This window comes from Sus scrofa, chromosome 3, assembly GCF_054392235.1.
Source record: "Sus scrofa isolate SSC_HxYL_T2T_F1_AM1 chromosome 3, Sscrofa_HxYL_maternal_Yorkshire_Landrace_v2.0, whole genome shotgun sequence".
In the NCBI taxonomy this organism is placed as follows: domain Eukaryota; kingdom Metazoa; phylum Chordata; class Mammalia; order Artiodactyla; family Suidae; genus Sus; species Sus scrofa.
The window spans coordinates 96384159-96397062 of NC_139385.1; the positions used below are offsets into that span (position 1 = coordinate 96384159).

The 12904-nt window shown below is 34.5% G+C and overlaps 1 pseudogene across 1 annotated transcript in view; it reads left to right on the top strand.

The window, feature by feature from the left end:
• LOC110260097 (V-type proton ATPase subunit e 1 pseudogene) overlaps positions 1-12904 on the top strand; it is a 561141-nt pseudogene that overhangs the window by 517007 nt on the left and 31230 nt on the right. Inside the window, exon 5 of the transcript XR_014841898.1 lies at positions 1-12904. This exon is cut by the window's left edge and continues 44565 nt beyond it; it is cut by the window's right edge and continues 31230 nt beyond it. The product of XR_014841898.1 is annotated as a V-type proton ATPase subunit e 1 pseudogene (transcript).

Sequence of the window (12904 nt, forward strand, 5' to 3'; positions counted from 1 at the left end):
GTTTGTCACATTGTTTTGCTGAGTTTGTATATATACCCTCTATCCTACCTGGGTTACAGGAGTGAAAAAAAAAAAAAAAGAATCTGGATTTCAGTTCATAAGCTCTGAATTTGAGTCCTAGCTCTTATATTAGTAAATAGCTAGGTAACTTAATCACTTTTAATATCCACATCATTTTGTTGAATAAAGAAAATAGTGATAGCATATCATTGAGAAGGCTAAAAAGAGGCAATGTACACAAAATTTCCAGATGAAGAGGGAAATAAAGACTTAAATACTACTTGAGCTCCATCATGTGTATGGGGATATTGCCAGAAATAACTTCCAAGGGTGTATATGAATATGGGCAAATTTCACAGTACTGTTGTAAGAAAGTATTCATTTAAAATTGTGTGGGGAGTTCCCATTGTGACTCAGAAGGCTAAGAATCCAATGTACTGCCCATGACGATGCAGGGTCAATACTTCACTTTGCTCACTGGGTTGAGGATCGGTGTAGCTACAAGCCGAGGAATAGGTTGTAGATGGGGCTCAAACTGGTGTTGCTATGGCTGTGGTGTACACCAGCAGCTTCAGTTCTAATCTGATCCCTAACCCAGGAACTTCCATATGCCACAGGTACAGCCCTAAAAATAAATAAATAAATAAATAAATAGAGTGGTTTGGATTTAAGCTACAGGTAATAGAACTGTAGCAAATAAATTTGGAAAAGAACATTGCTCCAGGGAGTTCCTGTCACGGCACAGCTCAAATGAATTGGACCAAGAACCATGAGGTTGTGGGTTCAATCCCTGGCCTTGCTCAGCGGGTTAAGGACCTGGTGTTGCCATGAGCTGTGTTGCAGGTCACAGATGTGGCTTGGATCCTGCATTGCTATGTCTGTGACATAGGCCAGCAGCTGTAGCTCTGATTCAACCCCTAAGGGTGGGATGGGAACCTCCTTATGTCACAGGTGTGGCCCTAAAAAGCAAAAAAAAAAAAAAAAAAAAAAAAAAAAAACAGTTATCCAGACCATGAATGCTCTTGAGTGCTAAGACTAAAGAAAGTTGATTTCATTTAATAGAAAATAAAAAATGGACTTACTTCACTCAATACTAGAATCTCTAGTTCCATCCAAAGAGAAAGATATCACTTATAACTGGAATCTAATGTATGGTACAAATGAACATTTCCCCAGAAAAGAAAATCATGGACATGGAGAACAGACTTGTGGTTACCAGATGAGGAGGGAGTGGGATGGGTTGGGAATTTGGGATGAGTAGATGCAAGCTGTTGCTTTGGAATGGATAAGCAATGAGATCCTGCTGTATAGCACTGGGAACTATATATCTAGTCACTTATGATGGAGCATGATAATGTGGGAAAAAAATGTATACATATATGTGCTACATAGTATAAAATTGACAGAACACTATAAACCAGCTATAATGGAAAAAATAAAAATCATTATAAGAAATAAAAAAAAATAAAATAAAAATGGAAATCTATTCTGTAGGAAATGAGAAGCCAGAGACTAGTATGATAATTAGGGTGTTAAAATGACAAAATGGAAAAAAATAACTGGCCAATGTTATATTATATTTGAGGCAAATAAAGTTCAAGTTATCTTAACGGAAGTGGGAATAGATTTTTTTCTTTTTTTTATAGTGTATTTGATCACAGTGTTGTGTCAGTCTCTGCTGTACAGTATACTGACCTAGTTACACACACATATATATATTCTTTTTCTCATACTGTCTTCCATCTTGTTCTATCACAAGAGATTGGATATGGTTCCCTGTGCTGTACCTACAATGAATAGGATCTCATTGCTTATTCATTCTAAATGTATTAGTTTGCACCCATAAACCTCAGATTCCTTGTCCATCCTACTCCCTGATCTTGGCAACCACAAGCTTGTTCTCTATGTCATTGAGTCTGTTTCTGTTTTGTAGATAGGTTCATTTGTGCCATATTTTAAAATTCTATGTATAAATGATATCATACGGTATTTGTCTTTCTCTGTCTGACTTCATATACTATGAGAATTTCTAGTTGCATCCATATTGCTGAAAATGATTATTCTATTTTTTATGGCTGAGTATTATTCCATTTTATATATGTACCAGTTCTTCTTAATGTATCATCTATCAGTGGACATTTAGGTTGTTTCCATGTCTTGGCTATTGTGAATATTGCTAAAAGGAACATGGTGTTCATGTATCTTTTTGAATGATAGTTTTGTCTGGATATTTGCCCAGGAGTATGATTGTTGGGTGATATGGTAGTTCTATATTTAGTTTTAGGAAGAACCTCCATACTGTTTTCCATAGTGGTTGTACCAGTTTACATTCCCACCAACATTGTAAGAGGTTTCCCTTTCTTCCACACTTTCTCCAGCATTTGTCATTTGTACCCATATTAATTATGGGAATTTTGACTGGTGTAAGGTGGTGCCTCATAGTATTTTTGCTTTTTCTCTGATAATTAGTGATTTTGAACAGTTTTTCATGTGTGTGCTGCCCATCTGTATGTCTTTTTTGAATAAATGTCTACTTAGATCTTCTAACCATTTTTCAATTGTGTTGTACATAGTGATTGTTGTTGAGTAATATGAGATGTTTGCATATTTTGGAGATTAAGCCCTTGTTGGTTTCATCATTTGCAAAGATTTTCTCCCATTCTGTAGGTCATCTTTTTTTTTTTTTTTTTAATGGGTTCCTTTACTTTGGAAAAGCTTTTGAATTTAATTAGGTCCCACTGGTTTATTTTTGTTTTTACTGTCACTATTCTAGGAGGTAGATCAAACAAAATGTTGCTGCAATTTATGTCAAAGAGCATTCTTCCTATGTTTTCCTCTAGGAGTTTTATATTGTCTGGACTTATATCTATGTCTTTAATCCATTTTGACTTTATTTTTGTATATGGTGTTAGAGAATGTTTTCATTTCATATTTTACTTGTAGCTCTCCAGTCTCCCAGCACCACTTATTGAAGAGACTGTCCTCTTCCACTGAATGTTATTGACTCCTTTGTCATAAATTAATTGACCATAGATGCTTGTGTTTATTTTTTGACTTTCTGTCCTTTACCATTGATCTATATTTCTGGTTTTGTGCCAGTACCACAATTTTTATAACTGTAGCTTTGTAGTATAATCTGAAGGCAGGAAGCCTGATTCCTACAGTTTCACTTTTCTTTTTCAAATTTTCTTTTACTATTCGGGGTCTTTTGTGTTTCTATGCAAATTTTAAAATATTTTGTTGTAGTTCTGTCTTTGGTAATTTGATAGGAATTGTATTGAATCTGTAGATTGCCTTGGGTAGTATAGTCATTTTGACAATATTGATTCTTTCAGTCCAAGGTCATTCTGTATCTTTCATCTATTTGTGTCATCTTTGATTTCTTTTATCAGCATCTTATAGTTTTCAGAGTACGGATCTTTTGTCTCTTTAGGTAGGTTTATTCCTAGGTATTTTGTTCTTTTTGATGCTATGATAAATGTGATGGTTTCCCTAACATCTCTTTCTGAAATGCAATTGATTTGTGTGTATTAATATTGTATCCTTCAACTTTACCAAATTCATGGACGAGGTCTAAATGTTTTCTGGTAGTGTCTTTAAGATTTTCTAGATATAGCATCATGTCATCTGTAAACAGTGATAGTCTTACTTATTTTCCAATTTGGATTCATTTTATTTATTTATTTTTAATTTTACTATAGTTGATCTATGATGTTCTGTCAATTTCTCCTGTAAGGATTCATTTTATTTCTATTTCTTCTCTGATTTCCATGGCTAGGACTTCCAAAACTAGAGAATGGAGTTTTTAGAAAATATTGAGAGTTTGGAACTTAACTAGTATAATCATTCTCATTTATTAGGTGATTACCCTGTGCCAAGAATGCCACATACATTATTTAATCTTTTCTTCATGTCAAGCATAGAGAAGAGCTATGGATCCATTTTGAATAGGTAGATGAAGCCCAAGACCACATATTTGGGGAGCTAGGGCAGAAATTTGAACTCAAGCTGTCTCCCTACAGAGCTGCTACTCTTAGCAATTGTTCTATTACAGAGCCTTATCACTCACAGAGAGGCATAATTCTGACATGACAGCAGTTTTCCAGCCTAAGTGACTAAGAAGATGCAGGTGTAACTACAGAAAAAATGGCATAGTGAAATAAAGAGAGATTAGTGCATCTGTTTTTGGTATTTTGATTTTTAGCCTTATGAATTAAAAAAGTGGAGATGTGGAAGTGCAGAATGAATTCAGAAAAGTGTGGAAAGATATGCATCAGAATTTTCTAAAAGGAGGTGATGGAGGATTCCAGGAAAGTGCTTGATAAGAAAGAGTGAACAGAGGAAAAGGTGGCCAAGGGCAAGTCTTTAGGAGAATCAGAAAGGCTGTTACAACTGCAGCATGAAACATAACCATAATTTCATATCAGAGAATTTAAACATCTTCTAAAGTAGCAATTCTCTCCTACTCGGAGAAGCCACTGCACTGCAGGGCACTGTAAGCCTGTAAATCAATTACATTCGAATTACAAAGTCAAACGGCATCTGTTCCCCTCATGACATAAAACCTGCTGAAGATGAAGAGTCTCTGACTGGAATAAGTTAAATTGTTTATAAGTTGCTATTCCACTGAGCTATTTTTCTTCACATAGTTTCAATAACATTCAGGCAGATTTGGGGCTTGGAAGTGTCCTTAGAGATCACCTGGTCTAACACTCTTATTTTATAAATAAAAAATCTGAGCCTCAGAAAGGTGACCCCAGGTCATGAAGCAAGCTTTCCCACAAATGGGTTCATTTATATTTACAGTCACTAAATGTTCGGGGACCAAGCAGTTTGTATTTCATACAGACATTTACCTGAGAGTATTATTAAGAAGTGTTTTCTATAATATGTGGGCGTAAAGTTTATTGAGACTTTAATTTCTGTACATTTTTCTCTGACTTTCCTAAGAATGTAGCCATCATTTTGTTACGTTTGTTATATTCCCCAAGAACATGTTGGTTGCAGGGATGAAAGCAGAAATTGCCTACAAACAAATGACTTTCAAGTCTTTTAAGAAAATTTTGAAGGGAAAAATAGAGGTATGTTCAGCTGAGAGAAGGGAAAAGTGAAACAGGAGAAGGGAAAAAAAGATGAGGAATTGGCTGTGGGAAAAACAGTCAGATATGTGCCTAAGGGCTTAGAGCACTTTCCAGAAAACCCCCACTGAGTCTCTGCCCAAAAAGAAATGATTAATGTTCTATATTTCTTCATTTTACCAAATTTCCTCTCTGCTCTTCTGCATGGTCTCTCTAAACACTCTGATTTCTATGCCTGTTATCCTATAATCTAGGAAAAGTAGTTACCTTTCCAAATCTCATTTTTTCTTCAAAAGGTTTCTATATAGACCCAATAGTAGTAATCATGAACACTGAGTTTGAAAAAAAATGCATTCAATATCATTATTTTGTTCTTGATGCAATGTTTATTTACTCTAAATAATTTTAATTTGAATAATACTTTATTACATTTATTATTATCATTAATATTCCTCCCAAATATTCATAGATGTTTATATTTAAGAAAGTGAGTCATGTACAGTCACAACAAATATCACACCCGGGATTGCAGACAACTCTATTCAAAAAGAACAGAAAAACAACCCAAGGTATGTCATCTTTATAAGGTGTCAAAGAAGCAATTTAAGCAACTTCCTTTGAATTAGGAAAGTGGAATTAATAGGTATAAATAATAAGTAGAAATTCAGAAAAGAAAAATGATACTTTTGAAAGATTCTACAAATCAGTTAGTGTTGTAAAAATTAATATTTATAACCAAAAACACGTAGAAATGTTGAATTTATTTTGGCACACTGAAGGGGGATTAACTTTTATGAGAATGGTTAGAATAAATGAGTAATTAAGGAAAAATTAATTATATTTGAATTTTTTTCTTCTTGGGAATTAAAACCAGAGCAGAGAATTTAAGAATAATTCAATACTGTTTAATGGACACAGTTCTTAACATAGAGCACAATTAAGAATCTTTAAAAAAATATAGGGCTCTGGACCTCAACTCTAAACCAAATAAATGAGACCCTGTGGATATGGAATCCAGAATTGGTGTTAAAACTTGCCAGATATTTCTCACTGTGACCAGGTCAAACACTACTCATTTTGAGATATTTAATGGTGGATGGGAGTAGGAACATAGGCAGAATAACAGCCTCCAAATATTTTCACAAACCTATCTCCAGAGTTTATGAATGTGTAACTTGATATGACAAAAGGGACTTTACATATGTAGTAAAGGTAAGGGTTTTGAGATGGCAAGATTATCATGGATTATTTAAAAGAGACCAATAGAATCCAAGGGTCCTTGAAAAATGGAGGAATGCTGGACCAAAGTGACATGAGGGGCAGGGGATGGTATCCATGGCAGATACTGGCCTCACAGTGCCTCTCATGATGAGAAATGTGTTCTGGGTCTTCATAGGCTTCCTGGGTCATCCCTAAGGGTCCTAACCTCTATCATCACCATGTTGATTACATGTTCAGTTTGCCTCTATCTCTTTTGACTGATTGCAATTCTGACCCAACTCAACCCTCTCTTTGGACCACAGCTGATAAAGGAAACTATCTGTTACCTCAAGCATCATTGGCCTTGAGGAAGAAGACCAGCACACCAGTCATTAAGTCACAAAAGAATTCCTCTAGATTCAAAAGTCACCTCTATACCCAATGCCTTCCTTGACTCACCTATTCTGGCCATCAGATACATTAAATATTCACATGACATTTGAATATCTTATTCTACAATGTTTCTACTTTTTTTTTCCTGTCAAATTTTGTATACTTTGATGACTGTTGTGCCTATTTAACTTAAACTGTGCTATTTCCATAACACATTTATGTTGTCTTCTGAGATACAAAATGCTGTTTTTCTGAAAAACATGTTGCTTTCTTCTTGGAAGCTGAAGGTTTGAATATGGCCTCTACCTGCTCGGAACATGGGAATTGGTGAAGTATTTAAAAACTGTTAACAAGACAATAAGATTTCGGTGAAACAGTCAGTGGGAAAACATGTTCAGAGGGAAAATCTGTCTCACCAGATTTATACCAGTACACATTTTCAAGGTGAATTTCTTATTTCTGCCATCTTTTAGAATAAATTATCTTTCTGTGACCTATGGGAAAAATGGGAGAAGTGTCAGAGTCAGATATGTGACCATGGAAACAGAAGTTGGAGTAATGCAGAGCCATGAGCCAAGGAATACAGTTAGCCTCTGGAATATATAAGACAAGGAAGTGAATTCTCCTGTAGAGCTCTCAGAAAGAATAGAGTTCTGCTGACTCTTTTTAGACTTCTAGACTACAAAACTGAACAACTGTAAATTTGTGTCGTTTTAAGCAACTAAATTTGTATAAATCGTTTTAAGTAGTGAAATAAAGCTGATGCTGCTGACTGCTTAAAAGGGTGCATACCTAAATGATCATGCTTCATGGTAAGATAAGAATCAAGATGAGCAGACATTGCTGCTTTGGGTCCTTTGTATCACTGGTTCTCTTTCAAGTCATTCTAATTCTCTTCTTCCAGGTACTGGTATTTTCTATTAATAGGGTAAGCTGAAGTAATTTCCTGTTTATTTCTGTTCTCCATAAATCCAAAGTGATTACTGTGAAAATTTTAAAATTATATGTATGTGGATAACAAGAATTAACCAGGATGAAACAGAAAATATGAAGAAATCAATTACCAGTAATGAAATTGAATCAGTAATTTTTAAAACTCCCAACAAACAAAAGCCCAGGACTAGATAGCTTTACAGGTTAATTCTCCTGATCCTAAAATGAAGAGTTAGCACCTCTTTTTCTCAAATTATTCCAAAAACTTGCAGAGAAAAATTCATTCTATGGAGCCAGGATCACCTTAATAGCAAAACCCAGACACAGGTACCACAAAAAAGAAAATTACAGATCAGCATCATTGATGAATATAGAGGCAAAAATTCTCAAAAAATGAGTAAACCAAATTCAACTAATACATTATAAGCATCATACACCATGAGTGAGTCAGATATATTCCAAAGATGTAAGGATGGTCAGTATTCATGAATCAATCAATGTGATACACCACATTAACAAATTAAAAATAAAATCATATGATCATCTCAACAGATACAGAAAAAGCTTTGACGGAATTCAACCCCATTTATAACCAAAAACTCAAAAAAGGAGTATAAAGGGAACATACTTTAACATAACAAAGGTCATGTATGACAGGCACACAAGTGACATCACACTCAATGTTGAAAACTTGAAAGCATTTTCTCTAAGTTACACAAGTATGCTCACTCTTGACATTTTTATTCAACACAGTATCAGAAGTCCTAGCCGTAGCAATCAGACAAGTAAAATAAATGAAAGAAATACAAATTGGAAAGAAAGACTTAAAAATTTCAGTGTTTGCAGATGACATGATACTGTACATAGAAAATCCTAAAGACTCTACTAAGAAACTATTAGAACTCATTGATGAATTCAGTAAATTTGCAAGATACAAAATTAATATGCTGAAAGTTTATTGGATTTTTATCAGAAAGAAATAAAGAAAACAAACCCATTTGTAATTGTATCAAAAAAAACCAATATACCTAGGGTTAAAGACCTGTACTCAGAAAACTGTAAGACACTGATAAAAGAAATTGAAGGTTGTACTAACAAAGCTAATGGATTAGAATAATGAATATTGTTAAAATTACCATGTTATCCAAGGCAATCTACAGATTAAGTGCCATTTCTATCAAAATATAAATTACATTTTTTCACAGAAATAGAACAAATAATTCTAATATTTCTTTGGCAATACCAAAGATTATGAGTAGTCAAAAAATCTTGAGCAAGAAAAACAAAGCTTATGGTATCATGCTCCCTGACTTCAGATCATACTAAAGAGCTACAGCAATCAAAACAGTATACTACTGGCAAAAAAACGGACACATAGATCAGAGGAACAGAAGAGAGAGAGCCCAGAAATGGTCAATTTATTTATGACAAAGCAGGCAAGAATTTATACAATGGGGAAAAAGCAGCCTCTTCAGTGATGTTGAGAAAACTGGACAGCTGCATGCAAGAGAATCAAAATGGACTACTTTATTGTACCATATACAAAAATAAACTCAAAATGGATTAAAGACTAAAATATTAGACCTGAAACCATAAAAAATGCTAGAAGCAAACATAGACAGTATAATCTTTAACACCGGTCTTGGCAATATTCCTTTGGATATGTCTCCACAGGCAAGGGAAACAAAAGCGATAATAAACAGATAGAAATACACCAACTGAAGTAATTTTACTTACTTTTGCACAGTAAATAACTTTAACAACAAAATAAAGACTGTCTACTGAATGGAAGAAGATATTTGCAAATGATATATCTGATAAGGGGCTAATATGCAAAATATACAGAGAACTCATACAATTCAACATCAAAAAAAAAAACAAAAAACAAAAAACACTCGATTGAAAAATGGGCAGAGGACCTGAGTTAACATTTTTTCCAAAGAGGATATACTTATGGTCAACAGGCATGAAAAGATGCTCAACATCACTAATCATCAGGGAAATTGAGATCAAAATCATGATGAGATATTATCTCACACATATCAGAATGGTTATCATCAAAAAATGACAAATAACAAGTATTTGTGAGAATGTGGAGAAATGAAACCTTCATGCATTATTGGTAGGAATTTAACTGGTCAGCCTGGTAAACAGTAGAGGTTCCTCAAAATTTTAAAAATAGAACTACCATGTGATTCAGCAATTATACTCCTGGATTTTTTTCGAAAGCAAACAACAAAAATAATTAATTCAGAAAGATATATGCACCTCTATGCATGTTGCAGAATTTTTTACAAAAGACAAGATGTGAAAGATTTTAAATATGATGAAAATTACTCATCCATAAAAATATATTTGCTTGGGTTAAAAAAAGAAACAAAAAAGATATTAAGAGGCATTCTGATGAGTAAAATACCTAGCAAACAATATTTGCTTTGGAGGAACAGAGATTCTCCAGAGATATCAGGAAAACTATCTTGGACTATTTTCACTGCCCAAGTATCTATTTCTCAAATAATTCTATTGTAATATGGTATGGAAAAATATTTTGTGTAGGGAATAAGAATTATACTTTTAAGAGTAGAATCTCTGGAATGATGTATATATATCTGTTTAATGCAAACAACTATTTGGAAGAAGTGTGAAGCTGACTATTCCCATTTCTTGTGCTTTTTATTCATTTTCTTTGCTGTATTAGGAGTTGTTTAACTCACTGTGAAAGATCACAGGGTGAGAGAGCTTCCTCAGGATGGAAAGCAAATATCTCTCTTCATCCTGCATGCAGCAAGTTTCAGAAACTGTGTTTGTAGGGAATGTTCCTTTTTTGACTTAAAATAAAAGGGAAGCTATTTCTCAAGTGGTAATGACATGAGTACCAGATCCAGCACAGGAAGGACCATGGAGGGAATGAAGAATAGATTATTTTTGTGTCAAGAGACAAGTAGAAAAATACACAAAGGAGAAAAGCCCAGATAAGAGAGAATAACAAGGTCTACTAGCCAAGCTACTGGTACATGTGGTGAGGCTGTTGCATGTTGCATAGGGAATGATACATATGTTGCTTCTAGAACCACCGTATCTAGGTATTTAGGAGCTGGTTGGGCAACCATCATTAATATATTCATCTGATTATCTTATGCACATGGTCTTCATGTACCCATACTTTGGGTTTTCTAATAAACCATGTGTCTATGTGAGTGAGCACTTTGAACTAATTGCTTCTGGAGACCTCTAAAATGTGTTCAAGTGTGGTAAATTGTAAACTAGACAGGTTTCGGACTTGAATCAGGATTTTTACACTTTTATAGATATGAAATTGGTATAAATATGTTAATAACTATATATATGCAGATATGTATTTATACTAAAATATATAATGTAAATGATTTACATTAACATTAATATAAATTAAAAGTTTGATTAAAAGTCTTATGGAGGTGGCATGGTCTTTCTCTAGAATCCTTTTTCTAGATTGTTATTCTCATACTGGGGATTGCCATAAACCCCACATGATAGCTTTATCTACCACAGATGCTACTTATCCTTAGAATCCACTGTATCCTCTGTGTCCCATTCAAAGTTTCCAGCTTTTTATGTTACCAGATATCTATTTTTTATCTATGAAATATTCTAACAAGTGTAGAATATGCTGCTTCCACAACCCAAGTAAGACTATCAACCTATCAGAGATTGAACTTCCTTCTTTGTGTTGGGATGTTTGATGAAATGATCTGTCCTATACTTAAGAAACAATATTTCAACATGCTTCAGAACATCAGTCCCCTACAAATTCACTGATAGCAAACCTATGAATCATCCTAAGACTTATCTTCCATTTCCTAGGTCATGCATGTCTTATGAAGCCTTCTGTTGTTCTTGCAATTTCCTGCCATTATCAGCAGGATATCATCACCACAGTTAACTGCTCTGATGTTCTATAGGATTCATACAAGATCTGGGTTTATTCAGATCATATTATAACTAAGGGTCAGAAAGTCAGCAAAGCTTTGCTGCAAAACTAAAAATGAATACTATTGTCCATTCCAAATGAGCATTAACTGTTCATTATCTGAGTATTTAGTTCTTTATGATAGGGATAGAAAAGACCTTATTTGGGGAATAAGTGGCTGCATACCATCTACATGAGATGATATCAGTGTTCTCTAGTCAAGATAGCATATCCATAATAGCTTTAATTGGGGCTATTTCTTGGTTGAGTTTGTAGTAGTCTATTTTCCAGGCTCTGTATCTTCTTTCATTTTTTTCTTTTTTTTTTTTCTTTTATTTCTTTTTGGCCAGCCTAGTGAATGAAATTGAGATGGCACATCTGCCTCCTTTGAAACTTTAAGGTGACATCACTCTCTGCCTTTTTTTACCTGGAATACTATAACTATCTTGTCCAAGTTGGTTGTGAGGGCATGTGTCAGAGGCTTACATTTTGCTGTTTCCAGCATAAGAGATTTTATTTTATAGGATAAATAAATTTTATCTTATAGCACAATTAGTTGTGCTAATTGTCAAGAATATTTCATAAAATTGTACATTTGGCAATTGGGGAAAATACCACAGATGAGTCGAGAAGCCAGTAGACATATTTTTATCTGAATTTATACCAGGCCTTCATTTGTTACCTGGAATCTTTGTGTTCCTACCCTCATAGGGAGACTATTAAGATGATTTGCAGTCCTGAGTATCAGTGCCTATATAGCTTTTGTGTGCAACAATCCTCAGAATGTTCAGTTATTCCCTTTTCCCAAGTGTATGGTTATTCAAGCAAATGGCTGCAGGTCTCTTTGGGAAAAGACGAGATAATCATTATAGTTGGGGTGCCACAGGAGACTTCCTCTCGGGGATCAAGCCTGTTCTTCATCCAGTGGGTTCAGAGCTGGAAAACTGGTTCACATCTGGATACTGAATGGGAAATTGAGATTTTTTTTAAGATGGCTATGCTAAGTCACATTCCCTTATAATCCTTCCTTGATTTATTTTGTTGTTGTTGTTAGAGAGTTTGAACAATATCCTTGTTGGATGCACATTTATATTGCACCCCAAACTGTGTTAGATTAGCCATGTCTATTGTTCTCTGCTTGCCATGCTTCTCTGTTGTAATCCCAACCTTGTTGCCCATGAGAACCAGGGAGCCTTTTTTTTTACTTTAAACTGTTAAAAGCACCTGGACCCCATTATATGGGGAAATTACCATCCCCATTCTTATAAATGAGACCAGTCCCCGACATCTTCTTCCCAAGAATTGTAGCTTACAGTTAGACTGTAGGCTCTAACAGTAACGGCACTCTCTC